The sequence below is a fragment of the Eschrichtius robustus genome, chromosome X, assembly GCF_028021215.1.
Source record: "Eschrichtius robustus isolate mEscRob2 chromosome X, mEscRob2.pri, whole genome shotgun sequence".
Lineage (NCBI taxonomy): Eukaryota > Metazoa > Chordata > Mammalia > Artiodactyla > Eschrichtiidae > Eschrichtius > Eschrichtius robustus.
In genome coordinates this window covers 38,019,963-38,041,464 of record NC_090845.1, presented here as the reverse complement: position 1 = coordinate 38,041,464, position 21,502 = coordinate 38,019,963, and the positions used below count along the sequence as shown (strand labels likewise).

Genomic DNA, 21,502 nt, shown 5'->3' with positions numbered 1-21,502 from the left:
AAACAAAAAAAAAAGTTAAAAAAAAAAAAAAGAAACGATATGACTGCCTCTGCTGGAATCCTCTGTTTTAGATTACATTAAATCCATGCAATAATTACAAATTCACATCCCTGAGGTGGTTTATTATGGGACCAGGGGCTTCTGAATCATGGCCGCCAACCTCAGGAAACCTGGGAAGATGGACCACAGGCCATCCCAATGCTGAGAAAGAACACCATGATGGAGACCTTTCTTCTTGCCTGGGTTTCCTACGTAAGGATGGGGGTGTAGGTGAGAAAAACCAGAGGAGACCCGAGACCTAGCAAATGTCCTTGCTGGCCTCTGAGCATGTCTTGGAGTGACACAAATCTGGAGTAAGACCCAGGAAGTGTCACCACTGGACCTCACTCTACTACCAAGTAGACATTCTAGCTAGTCTCACTGGCTGTCTAGGACAGGCCTTCTTCATGCATTGATTGTTTAAGGGAATAGGTAGAAAATTCCAGCTCTTTCTTACAGCTCCTCCCCCCCCCCCCCCCCCCCCCCCCCCGTCCTGCCCTGCCTTTCTCATGCCATCCTTGAATAGTGTGGGAGGGATGCCTAATGTCTCTTCAAAAAGTGATGTTGTTTAAAATCAGGCCTCCCTTCAATGAATTCCTCCAGGGCTCTGCAGTAAGCCAAGTACTGGAAACTGGCCCTTCCCTTTAGGAAGGAAAGCTCGCTGTTCAATTGATTCCGACAGCTAGTGGAGTATAATCACCTTTGCCCAAAGTGATCCCAATCAAAGGAATCCACTGTATAAAAATTCAAGGTGGCAGCATCGAGATTTACGTCTTGTAAGCAGAGAGAATGGAGTGTTGGGGCAGATGTCTAATGGTGGGGCCCCATGAGGATTCAGACCATCTCTTATTTGGGGGAATTCTGCCTCCTGTCTCCAAAGGTGTGTGAGGTGATCCATCTTCTGTAACTAATCCTAGCCTAGGTCTGGAGAGGGGACCAGCTGGATGTAATCGCCTCTTAGACCAGCCGCCATTATGGAGCGTGTCGGGCACTCCTGAAACTGCAACTTGCTCTCTGATTTCACTGGCAACTTTGCTTGATTTAACTGGGTCCACCTTGAACTTACCCATGTCGGAATGTCCCTCGGCTTTGTTTCTTTGTCACTCTCCATGTAAATCTCTTTGCAACTCTATCCCAGAGGCCCTTCTGTACCTTCTGCCTTCATTCCCCATCAGATGATGACGATGACAATGGTAATGATTTCGTTTTTATTGATGCAAAATAGCTGTACAGAAGAGCACACAGATCATTAGCGTCGGGCTTGATGAACACACCCATATATCCAGTGCCCAGATCAGGAAACATCTCGTGCCCCCTTCCAAGTACTACGGCCCCAGAGATAACTGCTAACCTAACTTCTAATAGCATGATTAGTGTTGCCTGATTTGGTACTTTATAGAAACGGAATCTACTATATGAAATTTTTGTGTGTCTGGTTTCTCTTGCTCCACGCTGTGCTTATAAGATCCATCCGTAGTGTGTGCTGGATGGTTCACTCATTCTCTTTGCCGTGTACTATTCCATGGTATGAATACACCACATTTTATTTCTCCGCTATTCTCCTGTTGATGGGTACTTGGGCAGTTTTGCTTTGGGGCTATTCCTAATAGTGCCACTATGAACACTTATGTTCATGCCTTCTAGTGAATAGATGGACACGTTTCTGCTGGGTGTCTGTATACCCACAAGCTGAGTCGCTGGGCCTGTGTTCAGCTTTCATAGATGGTGCCAAACCTTTTCCAAAGTGGTCATGCCAGTTTATATTCCCAGAACTGAATAGGAGAATTCTCCTTGCCAGCACTTGGAATTTTCTCTTTCCTTTTAGGCATTCTGGTGGACCCTATGAGATTTCAAGCTCCTAAAGGGCAGAAACAAAGGATTTTTCTTCCTTGAAAATTCTCCCAAGTGTCTCCTGTAAAACCATCCTGGGGAAAATGTTAGCTGATGCCCTGGGAAATAAAAGCACATGGTTTTCTTTTACTTTTCAGGAAAAGCTGAAATGTGGTCCTTGATCTTTAATGACAGTAGCTTTTGGAAACTGAGAAAATAAAAATCTGGATCGAGCCTCAAATTCCCACTCCCACCCTCCCAACCACCACCAGTCTGGTCCTGCTCTACAGTGGTTTCCATATGACACAAGCACACCTGCCCGGCAGCCCCAGGCTTCCCACTGCCCACCCACACCCTCTTGCCCGCTCTGCTCCCTGAGGGAGACTCAGCTCCTGGATCCCCCACCTGGAGTGATCTCCTTGCTCACCTTGACGCCCAGCTCCAGGCACACCTCCTCCACAGAGCCCTCCCAGACTACCTTTAAGTTGAAATCTCCCAGATGCCTTTGTGCTTATCGTCACAGCCACAAAACTTATCCTTTGTTTGTTCGGTTACACCTTATCTCCTCAGCTCAGTTGTAAGTTCTTGGACGGACCACGGTGTCTAGCAAGGTGTTCTCACACACCAGTTGCCTACGATGTGCTTACTGATCAGATACATGACCGTTAGGTTTTGTCTCTTAGTTGTGTGGGGCCGGAGAAGACTTCTCAGATGGTAAGATCAAGAAAGTCTCAATTGACTCAGATGAGCACACGTGGTGAGTGGTGTCCTGACACTGGGTATATTTTGAAGAAAAGCTTGCTGGTCCCCTCTAATTGTCTCTGATAACCTGGCTGAGCAGCGGGGCCTGCTGCTTGGTTCACTCACCAATGGTCTCAGTATCACCTGGGGTGTCAGCGTAGAATGCAGTGTCCTGGCCTTACTCCTTAGACCTGGGGTGGGACCTGGAAATCTCTATCTTCACCTCTCACCACAGTTGACGCTGATGCACAGCCAGGTTTGGAAACTAATTGATTCTGAAAAGAATGTTCTCTTCTAGGAAGTGAGACAATGTCAGGGGGCATGTGAGGAGGGGCTGTGATAGAGTTTGGCTTGAGAGAGGCAGAGTTTGAGTCTTAACTCTTCCACTTACCAGGCGTGTGACCATGGACAAGGCACTCAACCCCCCTGAGCCTCAGTTTCCTCTTCTGTGAAGTGGGAACCTCACTATGGATCTGGTTTTGGTGCAAAAATTACCCCAGATTTGTTGGTAGGTAATTTATCAACAAATTACTTTGCCCCTTAAAACAACTGTTTTATTTCGGTCACAATTCTGTGGGTCAGGAGTTCTTGGCAGGGCTCAGCCGGGTGGTTCTTTTTGGGCGTTACAGTCAGGTATCAACAGGGGCTGCAGCCATCTGAGGGATGTCCGAGATGGCACGCCCACGCGGCTACCAGTTGTTGCTGGCCATTGTCTGGGAGCTCAGCTGGGCTGTAAACTGGGGCATCTACCTGTGACTCCCCAGCATGGCCATGACTTCTTTTTGACTCGTCCCAGAGTGGGTGCCCCAGAAAGCCAGGAGGAAGCTGCATGGCCTTTTCTGACTTGGCCTTAGAAGTCTCACAGCATCACTTCTGTTGCATTCAGAGCAGTCATGAGCCCACCCAGATTTCTAGGAGTGGGATCACCGCCCTCACCTCTTGATGGGAAGAGTGTCAAATGACCCACGGACCTGTTTAAAACTGCCACGGTATCTGATGGGGTTGTGATGAGGATTAAGTGAGATATCTTTGAAGTGCTGGACAAATGTGAATTCCTCTTCTAGTTTGAGACCCAGGAGCTCCCAGGGCAAAGTCAGTGCCAGGTGCCAGGTTTCCAGTTGCTTTTGTTCATGTCTACTGGGCTGTAAGGATGGGGTGAAGGGACAGTCTTTCTCAGTTTCTTTTTTTTTTTGGCGGGATCTTAGTTTCCCAACCAAGGATTGAACCTGGGCCACGGCAGTGAAAACGCCGAGTCCTAACCACTGGACCACCAGGGAACTCCCTCTTTCTCAGTTTCTAGTCATTTCTAGTGCCTTGGGATAGTTAGTACAGGGCAGCAGTGAGGTACTTTCTGATTCCCCGATGGGGGTTGTTGGATACACAAGGTCTCCCGTGGTCCCCTGAGACCCCGTATCAGCCCCAACTGAGTGCCTGGGCTCAACTGGAACCTTCTTGGGCTCCAAATGGGAACACCCGGCTGAGGACACAATGTCTCCAGGACAGATGCCCTGGTGTGGGTCCCTTGGGAGGCCCACACGTGTTGGGATGGGGAACTGAGTGGCAGCTGAATAGAAAGCAGTCAGAGAGTGGCTCTTGGGGGCGTTGTTCTTCCTTCTCTTGTTCAGGAGTGGGTCCCATCTCTGCCCTTGCTTTCTTCACCCCAGGTCGGGAGAGAGTCGGGGGGCTGAGGAGAGGTCAAAGGGAGACCATTGGGCCAGCTCCCGGGCTGCCAGGGGAAGATGGGGGATGGCTTGCCTTCCAGAGCTGCATTCAAGGGTGCCTCCGGATAAGGCAGCGTTAAGAGGGAGGCTGGGTTCCAGCTGGTGCCAGAGTGGGTAGGATTTGCCCAACAGGGAAGGCAGGACAGAAGAGGCAGGAGCCCTTACGCGTCTGCTCCAGTGAGCTGGTGTCCTTTGGGAAGGTGGCCGAGTGCCCTCCTTGAGGAGCTCTCCCATGGACCCCTCTTGCTCACACTCTTATTCTGGAGGAAGACGGCGGGACCTGTGTTTGGCAGCCTGAGGATACTGCTTCCTTTGATCCTGCTTTTCCTTCTGGGGCTCCCTCACCTTCTTCATCACCACCACTAGCCTACCTCACGTTGGGCGACCGTGTTGTTCAGAGCAGGGCGGGTAAGGCTCAGAACCGCACAGCCGTGCAACACCTTAGCCCCCAGAGCTCACATTATTGCGCTCCTACGTGCCCGACACCGTGCTGAGGGCGAGAAATGGTCCACAGGCCTCGTGATGCCGGTCAAGGAGAGCAAATTGATGAACAGGCACCACGTGCCCAAGTGAATGATACACGTGTGGGAGCACCTCAGGAATCCATGGCCGGGCAGCTCTCGGAGGGCTGGGGAGGCCAGGAGAGGACTAACTAGGCTAGGCCATAATGCAGGCTGCTCATCCTCTCACAGCTCCGTGCCTCAGTTTCCGCATCTGTAAAGTGGGGATAACGAGGTGCCCGCCTTGAAGCGTCAGTCATGAGGATGAAATGAGGGGATGCAGATAAGCACTTGGCAGGGCCCCGGGCACACAGTCAGCCCCTAATCAAGTTGGTCTTCAGTGGTTAGGGATTTGCATAAGCAGGAGTGAGGGAAGGAGGGAGGGCAGAGTCATCCAGAAGGAGAAACCAGCGGGGAGCCCGGAGGGAGGTGGTGGAGGGGCGGCCTCCTACAGGGGTGGGTTCCATCCGCCCCTTCCTGCCCCCAGGTAAGGACAACGAAGAGCTCCCCACGCCCCCCACCTCCACCTCCCCAAGGCCTCCCAGCTCCTCCCCCCTTCGGACTGCGACACCTGCTCCCTGAGGCTTTTCCAGGTGGCTCCACCCTGGTTCTCCCTTGCGAACCTGGCCTGGCTCCTCCTTATAGACCAGCTCCTCCTATTTCTATTCGCTGCGTGGTGGGGGGATCCCCATTCTCCTTAAGCATCAAACCTTGGGGGAGAAGAAAGACTGTCACTTTGCAAGTCCAGGCCCACTAGCTTTGTGACCTTAGGAGAGGTACTTAACGTCTCTGAGTCTCAGTTTCCTCATCAACAAGAGGGTAATCCCTGTGACTAGTGACTTGTTCTGCCCACACTTCTAGGAGAATTAAATAAGAGAATGCATTAAATATGCACCTAATATTAGTAGGTGCTTAATAAATGGTGGCTATTTCCATAGTGATTCTACTGCTATGTATCCAGAAGGTGTTCGGTTAAACGACATCCGGGGATTTGACTGGCATAGGCAGCCGCTCCTTGTTGGCAGATAAAGAAATGGAGGTCTTCCTCTCTCTTGATGATTCGGGGAAAGCGCTCCCTGCCCCCTTTCCCTCCTGAGAGGTACCCCATGCTGTGCTTCAGAATTGGAAACAGCAGGCACAGACACAGTGCGGGGTCAAGCCAGAGGTAGCTGAGGGAAGAAAGAGTTCTAGATAAAGATTTTTCTCACTTAATGGAGGGCTTTGCCCAATAGTCACGAAAACATAACTTTCTTCTAAAACTCTGGGATGGAACCCTTTCTATAGTACGTTTCAATGAGCTGTATTAGTTTGTTATTGCTGTGTAACAAACTGCTCTAAAATGCAGTGGCTTAACACAACAACAATTTCTTCTTCCTCACCATCGGGTGGGTTGGCCAGGCTCGTTCATGCAGCTCACTCATCTCAGGGGAGGCCCAAGATGGCCTCATGCACAGTATGGCAGTTGGTACCAGTTCTCAGCTGGGGTGAACAGTGGCTCTCCAGCCTGTCACCTCGAATCCTCTAATACACAAGACTGGCTTCCTTATGTGGCATTTTCAGAACTGCCTGAGAGAGTGAAGCAGGTTGCTGCAAGGTCTTTTAAGGCCTTATCTCAGAAGTCACACAGTATCACTTCTGCCACATTCTGTTGGTCAGAGCGAGTCACCAGGCCAGCCCAGCTTCTAGGGAAGGGGACACAGATTCCACTCTGTATTAGTCTGCTCTGGCTGCCATAACAAAAGTACCGGAGACCAGGTGCCTAAAACCACCGAAATATACTGCCTCACAGATCTAGAGGCTGGAAGTCCAAGATCAAGGTGTGGGCAGGGTTGGTGGCTTCTGAAGCCTCTCTCCTTTGGCTTGTAGATGGCTACCTTCTTCCTGTGTCCTCACATGGTCTTCTCTCTGTGTGTCTGTGTCCATATTTCCTCTTCTTATAAGGACCCAGTCAGACTGGATTAGGGCCCACCTGTGTGAACTCATTTTGAATGACCACATTTTAACTTAATTACCTCTTTAAAGACCCTAACACCAAATACAGTCACATTCAGAGCTACTAGGGCTTAGGATTCCAAAATATGGATTTGGGGGGACACAATTCATCCCATAACACACCCTTTGGTGAGGAGAGCTACAAAGTTGTGACCATCTTTTTTTTTTTTTGTGGCCATTTTTAATCTATGACAGGAGACTATAGTAAATGCTCAAACATGCAACTGCTAGTACTGTTATTTCTGCTATTTTATTACCTGACTGTTGTGAGGTTAGTGAGGAAAAACTCCAACTCTAGGTCCTTAAACCCTCCAGATTCACTCTCTCCAACAAACACGCATCTTTCCCAGGGCAGCTGCCCTAGTACATCACTGCAGGCGCTCAGCAGGCTGCAAGGACCTCACGTGCCTGTGCCACTGGCTCCCTGGCTTTGAGGAGACTGTGTGGGCAACCTCCCAGAACAGGACAAGCCAGGCTGGCCTCACTGGCCTTTTATCACCCCACACCCCAGGCCCCAGACAAACCCCTCCATCTTCCATCTGGCCTGCCGCTTCCCCCAAGTGCCTGGGGTGTCTTTTTCAGGGCAGTCTAGTTCCCATAACACCTGACTTATACATACGGGGTGTTTAATAAGAGTTTGAAGAATAGAATTGAGTTCGGAATCTTCGTGGTCCCCTTAACCCCTAGCTCAACGATTCCCCCCAGTCCTCATATCTCAAAGTCACCAAGAGCCCAGTGGGGATTTGGAAGGTTTCTCCTATCGCAGCTTCTCTGGTTGTTATTCCTCCCCTCCCAGGCCCCTGCCCCTTCCCCCAAATCCATTCCACAGCTGCCTTTCCTTACCACGTGGCATCCTCAAAGACTCAGGGTTTTGACATTGAACCTGACTTTTATCTGCTGTGGATTGGTGGAATGGTGATGCTGGGAGAGAGGAAACATTTCTGCTCCCCCCAGAACCCCCTTACACACACACACACACACACACACACACACACACACATACACACACACAGACTTCCGGAGCCAGATAAATGCAGGAAAGTAAGACACAGCTGCAGGTCCAGCCACCCCAAGAGAAATGAGAAAGTGTGGAAGAAAACAAGAAGAAAAGGTGCGGAGTTGGGAGAGGTCAAGTGCCATATTATTTGCAGTTCTGATGGGCACACAGCGCAGCTCAGGGATGCGGTGTTGGTAGCAGCCCAGCAGAAAAGGCTGACAAAGCCAACACCCATTGCCAGAGCCGCAGCTCTGCGGGGCGGCCTGATGAGTTCTGCCTCTGAACACCATTGTGAATGGACGGGATGGTGAATGTGCAGAAACCTTCACCCCCAAAATGCGATTAACTGACTGTAGCGCCCCTACTGACTACACTGCCCTCCCGCCCACAATGACCCTCCACCCCCGTCCCCACCTGCCACTGCACACACAGCTTGGTGGCATGCCAGGTGTGAGGTACCCTCCAGGGTGGGAGAAACCGGTCCATCCAGAAGGGGAATTCACCCAGGGATTTCAGGAAAGAGCCACAACGGGGATTTCTGATCCCCAGGACCCCCCCTTTTTTTTTTTAAAGTTGCTGCTTACATGGATGGACCTAGAGATTATCATACTAAGTGACGTAAGTCAGAAAGAGAAAGACAAATATCATAGGAGATCACTTATATGTGGAATCTAAAAAAAAATGATACAACTGAACTTATTTACAAAACAGAAACAGACCCACAGACTTCAAAAACAAACTTCTGGTTACTGGGGGGAAGGGTGGGGAGAGGGATAAATTAGGAGTTGGGGATTAACATATACACACTACTATAGATAAAGTAGATACCCAACAAGGGCCTACTGTATAGCACAGGGAACTCTACTCAACACTCTGTAATAACCTCTATGGAAAAAGAATCTGAAAAAGAACAGATATATGTATATGTATAACTGAATCACTTTGCTGTACCCCTGAAACTAACACAACATTGTAAGTCAACTATACTCCAATATAAAATTAAAATTAAAAAAATAATAACGGTAAGAAACGACCCAAAAAAATTGCCTCTTGACCCACAGTGGATGCCTTTGACCTGTAGAAAGGAAGGTCAGCCAGTATCTGAGACTCCCTGGCCTCCGAGTTGCCCCAGGGCCCAGGCAAGAGGTCAGAGCCACACTAACTGCCCTACTGTGGCCAAGAGCCCCTGCTGGGCTGAACAGTTCCTGCTAAGTCAGAACGCGTTCTCCCAACAATCTGGCTGCTCGTCAGGCCCAGGCGGCAGTGAGCAGCCCCTGGCTGAGTGTGACGCTGGGCTGCGGGCCTTTGAAACAAGCACGCTTCGCTTCACTCGACTCTGAGTTGTCTGCTCGGAAACAGAGAACATCTTGGCCCCGGCGGTGAGCGATCTAAGCCCTGGTGGCAGGGGAGTTGAGATTCTCGGGATGACCGGCTGAAGGCTGCTAAGAATATCCAGCCACAGGCCTGACCACAAGCCAGTGAAGGCCCCACGTGGCGGCTTCCGTGGTCCTTCAGGCGTGGGAGGAAGGAGCTGTCTGGGCAGCCGGTGCTCGTGGGGTCCCTCAGTTGGAAGTGTGTAGACGCAGAAGTAAAGAGTAAGGTCAGGTAACATTTTAAAAAATCCAAGAAGCCCATCCTGCCCCCAGGGAATGCATAATCCCAGGAGGAAGGACATCAGCCACAAGGGACTTAGTGCGCGTTACAGGTTAAAGCGAGGACAACCAAACAGAAGGGGCCGGCGGCAAGCCACCTCACATGCGTCTGTGAGGCTGCAAGTGCCAAAGAGAGAGCACCCACACCGGCTTCCTGCAGCCAGATCAGGTGGGTCTCGTGGCCTAGCAGCTGGTGGCCTGATGGGGAGCCCGGGATACATGGTCCGTCCTCTAGACCTCAGTTCCCACATCTGCAAAGCCAGGGATTCGGGTCACTGTTTCATAAACGTTTTGAAAGGTCAGGTCTCAGACCTTCCGGACTTTGATGCATGCGCCCCCTGAAAAATGGACACGGGCACCAAGGCGACCATTTTTGCACCATTTCAAGGGGTTGCCCGGCCCCAAGCTGACCATCCAAGGATCTCAAGCAAAGGTTCTGAGGGTTTGGCTTAGGGGAGGAAGTATTCTTGGAGGTCTGGAGAGGACTGGGAAGAGTTCAGGGATAAAGTGGGATTGAAGGAGGGGCAGAAATTAAATATCTACTCCTTCATCCAACAAATGTGGTGAGTGGCAGCTGTGGGCAGGCACAGTGGGTGCAGCCACAGAGGAAACACAGGGGTCCTGGGTCTTGTGGGAACGCCTTTCTAGCTGGAGAGACAAGCCCCTTCGGCTCCAGCCACACAGGCCGTCGTCGTTCCCTTGCTCAAATAGTTCAGGGGCAGTCGTACTTCAGGACCTGTGCACTTACCCTGCAGCTGCCTGGAGCTCTTTTTCCCTTATCCCCAGACAGCTGGTCCCCTCTCAGCTCAGAAGCCATGCCCGGGATGAGGCCTCCCTGGCCATCCCCGCCCCTCGCAGCCACACTGCCCTGTTTCATCTTCTTTGCAGCTCATATCATCATCCGAAGTTATCTTCTCTATTTGCTTTGTGTTTATGGTCCGTCTCCCTTAGCACAGGGACCCTGTCAATCTTGTTCTCCACGGTGCCCTGGCGCCCAGGACAGTGCTCGGCATAGAGTAAACACCTGTCAGAGATGTGATGAACCAAATGAACTAATTACAGACTTAAAGATAGATTGCTGCAAACTGGTGAGGCCTGTGGTGTAAGGCTAAGGACCAGGTGGTTTGAGAGGGTGAAGCTGGGGGACTAACCTGGCTCGGGGGAATGTGTCTTAGAGGCAATGCTGTTTAGATAGAGCTCCAAATGACTAGGAAAGTGGGGTGGAGGGAAGACGGATCCGGGCAGTCTCCTGGGATGGCCCGGATGTGGGAAGGGGCTGGAAACAGAAGCCGAGAGCAAAGGTCTGAAGGGTAGGGCCTGGTGAGCTGGCTGAGGGTTTTCATCTTCATCTCAGTAGTGAAAGCTGTAGGGGTACCATTGCTCTGGCTCCAGGGCGCTGTGCCCCCTATTACCTCTCTGATCCATCCTCCTGCTTTACACTCTGGCCACACTGGAATCCTGCTTGTTCCTTACACACCGCAGACACCCTCCCGCCACAGGTCCTTTGCACTGGCTATGCCTCTGCCTGCAACTCTCTTCCTCCAGAAATCCTCTTGGCTCCCTCACCTCCTTCGAGTCTTTGCTCACCTCTCACCTCCTCAAAGAGGATTCCCCTGACCACCCCTGAATCCTGAAACCTTCTCCCTACCCCCTGCCCTCCTGCTGGCCCTTACCTGCTCCCACTTTTCTTTCCTTGGTGTGTATCACTGTCTACTGTCCGAGGCAATTTTAAGACCCGTTACCTTTATTGTCTATCATCCATCTCTCTCCTGCTGGAATACAAGCACCTCAAGGACAGGCATCCGTTTTGCTCCCCAGGATGTGCCGAGTGTCTGGAAGGGCACCTGGTACCCAGTAGCAGTCGAGATTTGCAGGGATGGTCGTTGCTGTTGGCTGCTGTGCTGGAAATGGACGGCAGAGGGGCAGAAGTGGACCAAGGGGGCCAGTTAGGAGGTCACTGCCAGGTCTTGGGCAAGAGATTGTGCTAGGCAGGCGCTGGATGCAGAGGGAATGGATGACTCCTAGAGCTGCCAAGAGGACAGAAAACAGGATTTGGTGATGGGTCAGGTTGGAGGGGTGAGATGGTCAGAGAGCTCAGAGGTGACTCCCGGGTCCCTGGACTGCATTCTGGGCATAACTGGGTGTCATGACCAGGTGGTGTGTGGGAACCAGGGAGAAGAAGCAGGGTTAGAGGAAAGAAGGGAGAAAGGGGTTCCCGGAGGGGAACAGTCATGGGCACCAGTGGGGGAAAGGCTCACCTGTCTAGGGGAGAGTGAAAAGTGCGGTTTGGCTGGAGTGGAAGGAAGTTCCTGCGGAGGAGAGGAAGATGGCAGGAAAGGCCGCATCAGGGGGCCTGGCCATCCGCTAACGCTGCCTACTTGCTGCCCTTGCTCTGGCATCCTGGGCCGTGGGCAGGGTGCTGTGAATCCTCACCCTGAACATGGCCCATCCACCTGGTGCATTGCTCTCAACGACTTGCTTCTATCATGGAGCAGAAAGTTTGCTTTTGTTCCCGTGATTTTAAACCGTGCTTCCTGGCTGTCTCTAGAAAAACCTCACTGCCCTGCCTCCCCACCCCGACTCCACCCAGAGTGTCCCCCACTCTCCTGCAGCCGGGTCTCCTGCCCAGGAGCTCGCATGCAATTATAAGCCTTCTCCTTCCCCAGTTTGTTTGCGTATTTTTTTATTTATTGTATTTTTTTTCTTTTTGGCCACGCCCCCGCGGCTTGCGGGATCATATTAGGTCCCCTGACCAGGGATCGAAGCCGCGCCCTCGGTAGTGAAAGCATGGAGTCCTAAGCACTGGACCGCCAGGGAATTCCCTATCTATTGTATTTTTTATTTTGTTAACATTCTATTGAAGTGCAGCACACAGACAGAAAAGTATCTAAATCCTAAATGTACAGCTTGATGAATCTTTACAAGCTGGGCACACCCGTGTAGCCAGCATCCAGATCAAGATGCAGCGTGTTCCCAGGCCCCCCACCCGGAAGTCCCTGTTGTGCCCCCTCCCAAGGGGCATACCCCTCTCCATTGTCCCCCTTCCTCCAAGGTCACCCCTAGGCTGACTTTTGACACCTTAGATTGGCTTTGCCCACTTTAAAACTTGAGGTAAATGGAATCCTATTGAGAGCGTGCTTTTGAGGCGGGCCTGCATTTTAAAATCAGTCTTCCTGGCGGCCTTGAGGTGAGTGGTGTTAGGTGCTGGAATTGATAAACAAATGGAAAATGGGGTTAGGAGGGAGTGAAGGCAGTTGAGACTGGATCTGGAGAGTCGGGCGGAGTTCTAAGAGGATCTTGAACCGTAGGAGGAGGAAGGAAAGTAGCTCACACCTGAGGGAGGGAGAGACCCCTGCCTCTGAGAAGGACATGCTCCATGCTACCCTGATCCCAGAAGTGTCTCTTTAGCTAAAGATCAGAAAGGGTTCTTGCCTTAGGGGAAGAGATCATTCAAGTTCCATTGTTCCAGTGTCCGGGAAGATTTTTCTCTGTGTGTGTGTGTGTGTGTGTGTGTGTGTGTGTGTGTGTGTGTGTGTGTGTGTGTGTGTGTGTGTGTGTGTGTGTGTGTGTGTGTGTGTGTTTATGAGAGAGAGAGAGAGAGAGAGGTATTCCTGGGAACCCATTTCTCTAATAGTAATTCCTAGGGGGCCTCATGCTAGATGGGCAGTACTGGCTTCCACCTGCGTGATGGTGATGATGGTGGTGGGGAGGCCTCAGAGATGGGCAGAGACATTTGAGGATTTTAGAATCCAAAGTCCAGAGAGGGTGAGTGACTTGCCCAAGGTCACACACCGAGGGAACCAGCATTAGAAATGGGATCTCTTGTGCCCTCCCCGGTCCTTTCATTACTGTGTACCACCCCCTTGCTTTACAAAGAACCTAGTGTTGCCACCAAAACAGCAGAATTACCTCATTTTTCCTTTTTTATAAATTTATTTATTTTTGGCTGCGTTGGGTGTTCATTGCTGCGCGCGGGCTTCCTCTAGTTGCAGCAAGCGGGGGCTACTCTTTGTTGCGGTGCGCGGGCTTCTCATTACAGTGGCTTCTCATTGCGGAGCACGGGCTCTAGGCATGCAGGCTTCAGTAGTTGTGGCATGCAGGCTCAGTAGTTGTGGCTCGCGGGCTCTAGAGCGCAGGCTTGGTAGTTGTGGCGCGCGGGCTTACTTGCTCCGCGGCATGTGGGATCTTCCCGGACCAGGGCTCGAACCTGCGTCCCCTGCATTGGCAGGCGGATTCTTAACCACTGCCCCACCAGGGAAGTCCCAATTACCTCATTTTTGAAAGGCGTTATGAACTCAGTTCTATATGTGGAACGGGGCACAGAGGTTGTGAGTGGGCATGACATTATAATTCACGTCCCACTCTATTTATCTTTGCTGGGTTTTGTGTATCTTTGGAAGCAGCCTTAAATCATTATTGGAACAAAGTAGGGAGAAAAATAATAATATATAATTACAAATGAGGACTAGACCGTATGAATCCTAGTAATTGCCTTCCCTGCAATCCTTAGTTTGGGAATTTTCAGAATAATTAAAAGATTAGGCTTTCATTGGTGGAGGTGGTGGGTTAGCGCTGAGCCCTAAACAGTGGCATCACCTCCTCCAGGGATGGCCCCGTGCCACCTGCTGCCTGGGACGCTTTCTGAGTAACACCAAGGGCTGTGCTCCAATCTCCGAGTATTTACTCTCTGCTGAGGAGAAACTCTGGCAACGGCTGTGAAATAAACCCCAAAGCCAGGGAGAAGCTGAAGAAAGGAAATAGTCGGTGGCGCATTAATCATTGTCGGCACAGCTAGAGCAGAGGACAGAGGCTGGTTTGAAGAAAGACAGAACCTGAATTATCTTGGAGATTGATCTTCCCTCCTGCACGCTCCCTGTGCCAGCAAATAGGTCAGGAAGGTCCCGGCGCAGCCACTGGCATTGAACTGGCGAGGGCATCCACCGACTGGCCAGCATGCTTTGTCAAAGAGACCAGGGCAGGGATGACCACACTCTGTCACGGGGATCATCCCAGAGCTTCTGCTTACCCTGAACAGGCTGCATCTTGGAAAGCGACAGAACACAGGAGGCATCTCAGAGAGACCTTCGGGACAAATTCACTGCTGTCATGTCCTCAGAGGGCATTGTTGGCATGCCAGCATGCAGTGAAGGCCATTTCCTTTAGATCCGAAGAAAGCACCCAATTATGATGCACCTGTGGAATTGGCAGAGTAATGACGTTGACCACAGGTGCCTGGAGAGTTGGAAAGACTGCATGGATCAAAGTTTAGGCTCTAGGAATCAGGCAATGAGTGTCCAGGCAAGCAGGCAAGTTAATTATCCTCTAAGCCTCAGTTTCCTCATCTGTGAAATGGGGATAATAATAGTACCTTTATTATGGGATAGTTTTCCCATATGTGAAATGAGATTAGTAATGCATATAAAGTGTTTAGAATTGTGCCTGGTGGATAGTGAGCCCTTAATAAATCCTAGCTATTCTTCTCCTAAGAGCTGAAAAGGGCTAGTGGCCCTCCTCCTCCCCAAATTCAAGAACTTCAGACGGGCTGTGTAGTGGGTTCTCCCAATATCCTCTCTTCCCTGCTTTAGCTCTCCCCATGGTAAGAGCAGAGTAATCTTTATCAAAGCCCAAAGCTGGGAAAAACGTTGCCCAGAAGTCTGAAAGGGCAAGGTGGTTTATAATCTCACCAAACACTGAGCCATAATTTAGTACTGGTGGAGGTGCAGAAACTTTCCAAACAGAGCTAGACAATCTACTTGTTCTGGGGAGGAAGTCCTTCCCTTGAACTTGGCCCCTCATTTTTTCGAAGCTTACCTGAGAGGAAGGCAACTCTTCACGTAGATGATAAATTCTTAGGTTCCCATGGTGAACACAGCAGATCAGCCAAGACCTGCTGATCCCAGAAAGAAACAAACTCCTTTTATGATATTTACTCCAGTTGGCAAGTTGGCAAGACGACCCCAGAGGGACAGGATTGGAGAAGCTATGTAGGATCTGATCCCAGAAATAGTTTAAGGTTTGGGGGAACAGTGCATATGCATGGGAGACAAACAGTTACTCTACTGGAAAGAGCCCAGGTTTGGAGTCAGGTAGAATCCCCATCGCCAAACTCAGTTAGATTAGCTATATATATGGGGAGGGCAATTGTGAGCTTCAGTTTCCTTAGCTGTAAAATGTGAATCATAATACTTAACCCATAGGGTTATTTTTGGGGCTTTGGTGAGGTAACTTGGGAATCTACCTAATAAAGTAACTGAAAAGAGCTAAGGCCCTCAATAAACAGTAGCTATTTTTATCATGGAGGAATTATTCATCCTTAAAAAAGACTTGCTTTGCTATCAAATGCATCATAATGACATAGTTACTGTTCAAAGTCAAACGGCGGCAGGGGACTGAGAGAAGAACTCCGACTGCCCAAGGTCACCTGTGACCAGAACCCACTCTTCTGGTTTCTGAGGGTCTGGAGAGGAAGAGTGGTCTCAATCTTTTGCCACCAAGTAAGGACCAAGTGGTTGGCAACAGGCAAAATACTCTGAGGAGCTTTGGGTTCTGTCTTGTTCTTGGCTAGGACGTCCCTCTCTCACCTCCTGGGGCTGATATTCTGTGGCACTTAGCAAGGATAGGAACGTCCAAGGCCCGCCCTCAGCATGCACACCCAGGAACCCTGGATCCTCTGACAAAAACCTGTATGCTTGCATCCCATGCTCCCATGAGCCTCTCCAGGCGATAATGGCTCCTCTGGCCTCATGCTTTACTTTCCTAATTTCTTAGGTCTCGGTCCTCACCAGAACTACAGAGCTACTCCCTGCAAGCCCAGACACCCAGCTTTTCCTGAAGCACATGCCCGTAATTATCTTACTCTCTCTTTTTAAAAAAAAAAATTTTATTTTTTATTTTTAATTTTATTTTTAATTTTATTTTTATTTTTTTTTTTATTTTTATTTTTTATTTTTTATTTTTATTTTTTATTTTTTATTTTTATTTATTTATTTTTATTTTTTATTTTTTATTTTTTATTTTTATTTTTATTTTTATTTTTATTTTTTTTTAATTTTATTTTTAATTTTATTTTTTATTTTTAATTTTATTTTTAATTTTATTTTTAATTTTATCTTACTCTCTCTTTTTAAAAAAAAAAATTTTATTTTTAATTTTTATTTTTATCTTAGTTCCCCGACCAGGGATCAAACCCGTGCCCCCTACATTAGAAGGGCGGAGTCTTAATCACTGGACGGCCAGGGAAGCCCCTTGTTTTGCTCTCTTGAACTTGGTTTCTTCTCTGGCCATGATATAGAATATTGATTAGAGTTAGCAAAAACGTATGAAGCATTCAGTGACTCATTTACTGTTTATCAAGTATTTTGGGGGGAATTCCCTGGCGGTCCAGTGTTTAGGACTCCGCACTTCTACTGCAGGGGGCACGGGTTCGATCCCTGGTCGGGGAACTAAGATTTCACACGCCGCGTGGCGAGGCCAAAAGTAAAAAATAAATGAAGTGTTTTTTTAAGCATCTATATGTGCCAGGCATTGTGCCACAAATGTGCCACAAACAACATTATGAGAACAGTATGTTTCTACATGTTCGTTCCTGGATATTGATGCAAACTTAGTACACAGTGATGGCGCACCCTGTCCTTACAGAGCGTACAGTCTCGGTGGGGAGATGACAGCCCAGGGAGGAATGCTCAGAGCCTATTAACAACAGGGCCATGTGTGCTGGCCCTCAGAGGGTGAGGCAGGCAGTGGCAAGGCATGAGGTGGCAGGGATTGGAAGCCCTGTTAAGGAGTTTGGGTTTTGTTCCAAGTACAGTGGGAACTAGTGGGGTAGTGACATGTGACATGCTTTTTTTTTTCTCAAAAGACCTTTGTAGCTGCCATGTGGAGGATGGGTTGGGGGAGGGTGAGAGTGGCAGCACAGAGAACAGTGGGACTAGTAATCCTGTATGCTAATCCAGGCAAGAAGATGGTGCCCTGGCCAAGGTGGATTTGGGAGAATCCGAAGAAGTAGGTTGACTGGATAGAACATTTGGAAGTAGAATCGGTTAGCCTTGCCATCAGACTGGAGGAAGGCGAGGTGGGAGATGAAGGAGACAGGTCTAGAATGACCCCTTCCCTCCCACACCCAAGATTCTGCTTTAAGCACTTAAGTGGTTGAGACATTTTCTGCCATAGGGAAGGGAATTGGGACAAAGGGCAGGTCCCAAGGGAAGAGCAGGTCTCTTTTTTAAGGGACAGTTTGTCCTGCTTGCCACTCTTTCCCCAGGACCTGTTGCAGGGCCTGGCATTTAGTAAATACCCCCAAATATTTGTAGATTAGTTGATTTTTTTAAAATTCAGTTTTAGGTAGGCTATGAAGCAGAGTGACAAAGAAAGTGGACTCTACGACTGACTGAGTTTGAATCTTAGCTCCACCATTTTCCGAGTGACTTTGGGAATGTTCTGTGACCTCTCTGCCTTAGTTTCCTCATCCGTAAAATGTGGATAATAATTCTACCTGCCTCAGAGGGTAGTTGTAAGGATTGATCGTTAATTTCTAGAAAGTCCTTAGAAGAGTGTTGCCAGCACTCTGCAAATGTTCACTATTGTTATCATGAAGCTGGTCATAGATGGCCAAATTGAGATGTCAGGTCTGCAGTTTGATATGGGGGTCTGGAACTGGAAAAACAAATTGAAGGGTTATCAGGTCATCAGCAAGTAGGTGGTATTTAAAGCCATGAGCCTGGATGAGGTTGGGGCAGGGGGGAGAGAAGGAAGGACCCAGGCCCAAGGCAACTAGTAGAGCATAGAGAAGAGTCCAGAAAGAGACTGAAAGAGACTCAGAGGTAGGATGCAAACCATGTGTGTGTGGTATCTGGGAAGCCAAGAACAGTTCAAGTGGGGAGTGGTCAGGGGTGTTGAGTGCTTCCAAGGCCAAGGAAAGCTTGACACACACACCCCCCCCCCCCCGCATCCCCACCCTCCAGCAACAAGGAAGTGGCAGGTGATCTTGAGCCCTTTCTGCAGAATAGCTAGGGAGGGTGGAGGTTGAAGAGTGTGGGTTGAAGAGTGTGATAAATGATGCATCTACACAGTGAAATTCCACAGGCCTTGGCACAGACAGAGCCCATCTCCAAGTGCTGATATAGAAAATGATCTGTAAGATGTAGCAATAAGTTTTATAGGTGAGGTACGGAACAGCTTGTGCAGTGTGTTCCCATTTCTGAAAATAAAGAAAGTGGTGGTGAGGGTGGTGAAGATGTTTAATCTTCCCCAGCAGTGTTGAAGATGTTTAATGTACCGACAAACGTGTGTCTGTATCCCCTCTACGTTGTGTTTTACACAAACTGTAAGGTACTCAAACTGTAACGTACTATACACACCCATTCTGCACATTATGGTTTTCCCCTAACAATAGACCTTAGGGGTCATTCCCTATCAATACTGCAGAGCAAATTTTTATTTTTTAAAATAGGTACAGAATGTTCCCTTGTATGCATGAACCATCAATGTCATTGCTGGACATTTAGGTTGTTTCTAATCTTATGCTGTTACAAACAAAGCTGTAATTTATACCAATATTTTAGAATAACTTCAAAACGAGCTGAGTTTTAGAGGGCACACAAGGTAAGGAAATGGAAATACTAATGGACGCAGACACCTCTTTTGAGAACTACAGCTGTGCAGGGGAACGGATAAATAGGGAGCCGGGGAAGGAGATGTGGGGCTAAAGAAGGGCATTCTAAAGATGGAAGATGCTTCAAGGGAATGAATACAACAGAGTAATTCAATAAAGAGTGCATGAGGGTGGGGGAGGGAGGCAGTCAGGAAGAGCCTCTGCCAGTGATATTTTAGCAGGTGTAGGAGGATGACTTAAAATGGTATGAGGCCCTGTGCTGAGTGCTGTGGGAACAGCAGGTTGGATGAATGGACACAGGCCTTCAGGAAGGTTCCACTCCAGCAGGGAAGCTACGATGTTTCACAAATCAGTTGTGATATTGTTAGAAAGTGGTTGATTCTGTTACTGAGGTATAAAGGTCTATAAACATCCCACTGGGTGCCTGCTGGTGGAATTTGCTCACACTTCCGGTGATTCCCTGGGTTTTTGATAAACCATTAGCTGGAGGAGAGGAGAATGATATTTTGCCTGGAATTTGTGGATTTTCCTATAGGGATTAAATGACATGCACGCCCTGGAAGGCTGAAAGAAAAGAAAAGGAAAGAAAGAAAGAAAGGAAGAAAGGAAGGAAGGAAGGAAAGAAGGAAGAAAGGAAGAAAGGAAATAAATAAATAAAAATCCCAAGAATTTATATTCCTGATGGCTTTGCTGATGGTCGTGTAAATTGTATATTTAATCAAAGGCACTCGAATGTCTCTTTTTTTTTTTTAACTATTGAAGAGCCATTTAAATGTCAACATAAGTGATTCCCTCCCAAATAGTGCTGTTTATACATTACTTCCCCTAATAGACCATAATGATTCATAAGGAGGCATTTCGCGCCTCTAAATTGTAGGCCTATTGAAATATAAATTAAGATGATAAATAATTTGACCTTACCTGAGAGTACTAAGTATTTACATGTGTCAAATACGAAATTACCCTGAATATCAGGGTCCCTAAAAAGGCAGCCTTCCTCTCCTGGCTGAATTCAATAAATGAAACGGGTTTAAATATCTCCTTTAGAGTGTGGAGAAAAGAGAGGGGCAGACACAAAAGAACGGGCCGGGGACCCGGCCGTCCCCGCCCTCCAGACTTCGCCTTGGCCTGGGGGCCCGGGACCCCTCCCCGGGAGTGCAAAGCGGGTGCCGGCCGCCCCCGCGTGCCCCGCGCGCCCTCTTCGACCCCTACTCCCGCGACGCCGCTGGAGTTTCTAAACGTGGAGTTTCTACAGGAACTTTGCCAGGCCGAGCTCGCCGCTCTCCCGGGTCCCCGCAGCGGGATTCACCGAGTCGGCGGCGCCGCGCGGCCTCCCCGCCCCCACGCCTCCGGGGAGCCGCTGACCTGGCGGCCTCCAGCTCCGCAAAGCCGCTCCGCCAGGTTCATAACCCGAGAAGGCGCGGAACCTCCCGGGCCCTGCACCCCCGCCCGACCCTGCCAGGGCCCCGGAGGGTGGCAGCTGGGCGCCCTCGGCGGGACCCGAGCCCAACCTGCCCGCCGGGCCTGTTTGTTGGCGGCCGCCTGAGCTTGGGGCCCGGGGCTCGGCGAGCTCTCCGCTCCCCGGACCGGGGCCGAGCCGCGGGGGTCGCCGAGGCGGCGGAGGGGCGCAGGCCACGGAGGGCCCGGGCTGGGTGCGTTGACCGCTCGCGCCGGGTTTTTGTTTTGTTTTGAAGCCGGGCGTGGGGGAGGGGCAGCACCTTGTCAATGAGAAATTTCCTGTTCGCAAGACTCTTCTTGCAGAGTTTCTGTCCTGCCCTTGAACTGACAAGTGGATCTCCGCAGCGCGAGCCCCCGAGAGTTCATCCAGCCGCGCCGGGCGCGCGCAGGGGTGGGGGCGGGGGCACCCGCGCCGCGGCGCCGAGCCCCCGGGAGCCCGGTGGAGCGGGGCCGACGCCTGCCCTCCCGGTTCCCGGGCGCACCCGTGAGCGCCCAGCCGAGCGGTGACTAATCTGCGGCTCTGGGCCTCTTGGCGCGCAGCCCGGGCTCGCCTCCCGCCCCCTCGTTCCATCCCCCTCCCCGCCGGCCTCCCGGCCCCGCCGCGCCGAGCTCCGCGGAGAGAATCGCGCGGGCCGCCGCCGCCGCCGTCGCGTTCCCGGGAGTGTGGGAAGCGGGTCGAGGCAGGCGGCTCCCAAGCCGTCTCTCCAGTCGCTCTTCTTCGACCCAGGCCCAAGTGTGCGTGTGTGTTTCCTTCCCTGTAAGCACTTTGATCAGCGTTTCCTCAGCGCCGCGGAGGAGCCAGGGCGAACCGGAGCTTTTAACCCCCTGCGTGCCGCCCCACGGTGGGCTCCGTGGGGAGGGTGCCGCTGGGAGACTAGTCGACACGGGGGCGATCGGTTTGGTTTGGCAAGCCAGTGTCTGGAGGAGCCCGACCGGATCCGAGGAGCTTGCCCAAGCGCGGC

At 50.3% G+C, this 21,502-nt stretch overlaps 1 protein-coding gene and 1 long non-coding RNA gene across 5 annotated transcripts in view; one reads left to right on the top strand and one right to left on the bottom strand.

Moving 5' to 3' along the window:
- The window catches only part of BCOR (BCL6 corepressor), a 114,694-nt gene that overhangs the window by 38,298 nt on the left and 54,894 nt on the right, over positions 1 to 21,502 (top strand). The window lies entirely within an intron of this gene.
- On the bottom strand, positions 13,436 to 20,877 carry LOC137757007 (uncharacterized). 3 transcript variants are annotated; one of them, XR_011072287.1, is made up of 3 exons: positions 20,801 to 20,877; positions 15,284 to 15,359; positions 13,436 to 14,814 (listed from the first exon to the last, which is right to left on the bottom strand). It is a non-coding gene; the product is annotated as an uncharacterized lncRNA (long non-coding RNA). The 3 variants fall into 3 exon arrangements; XR_011072286.1 differs by having other exon boundaries at positions 15,284 to 15,362; positions 20,801 to 20,875; XR_011072288.1 differs by having other exon boundaries at positions 13,436 to 14,665; positions 15,284 to 15,362; positions 20,801 to 20,875.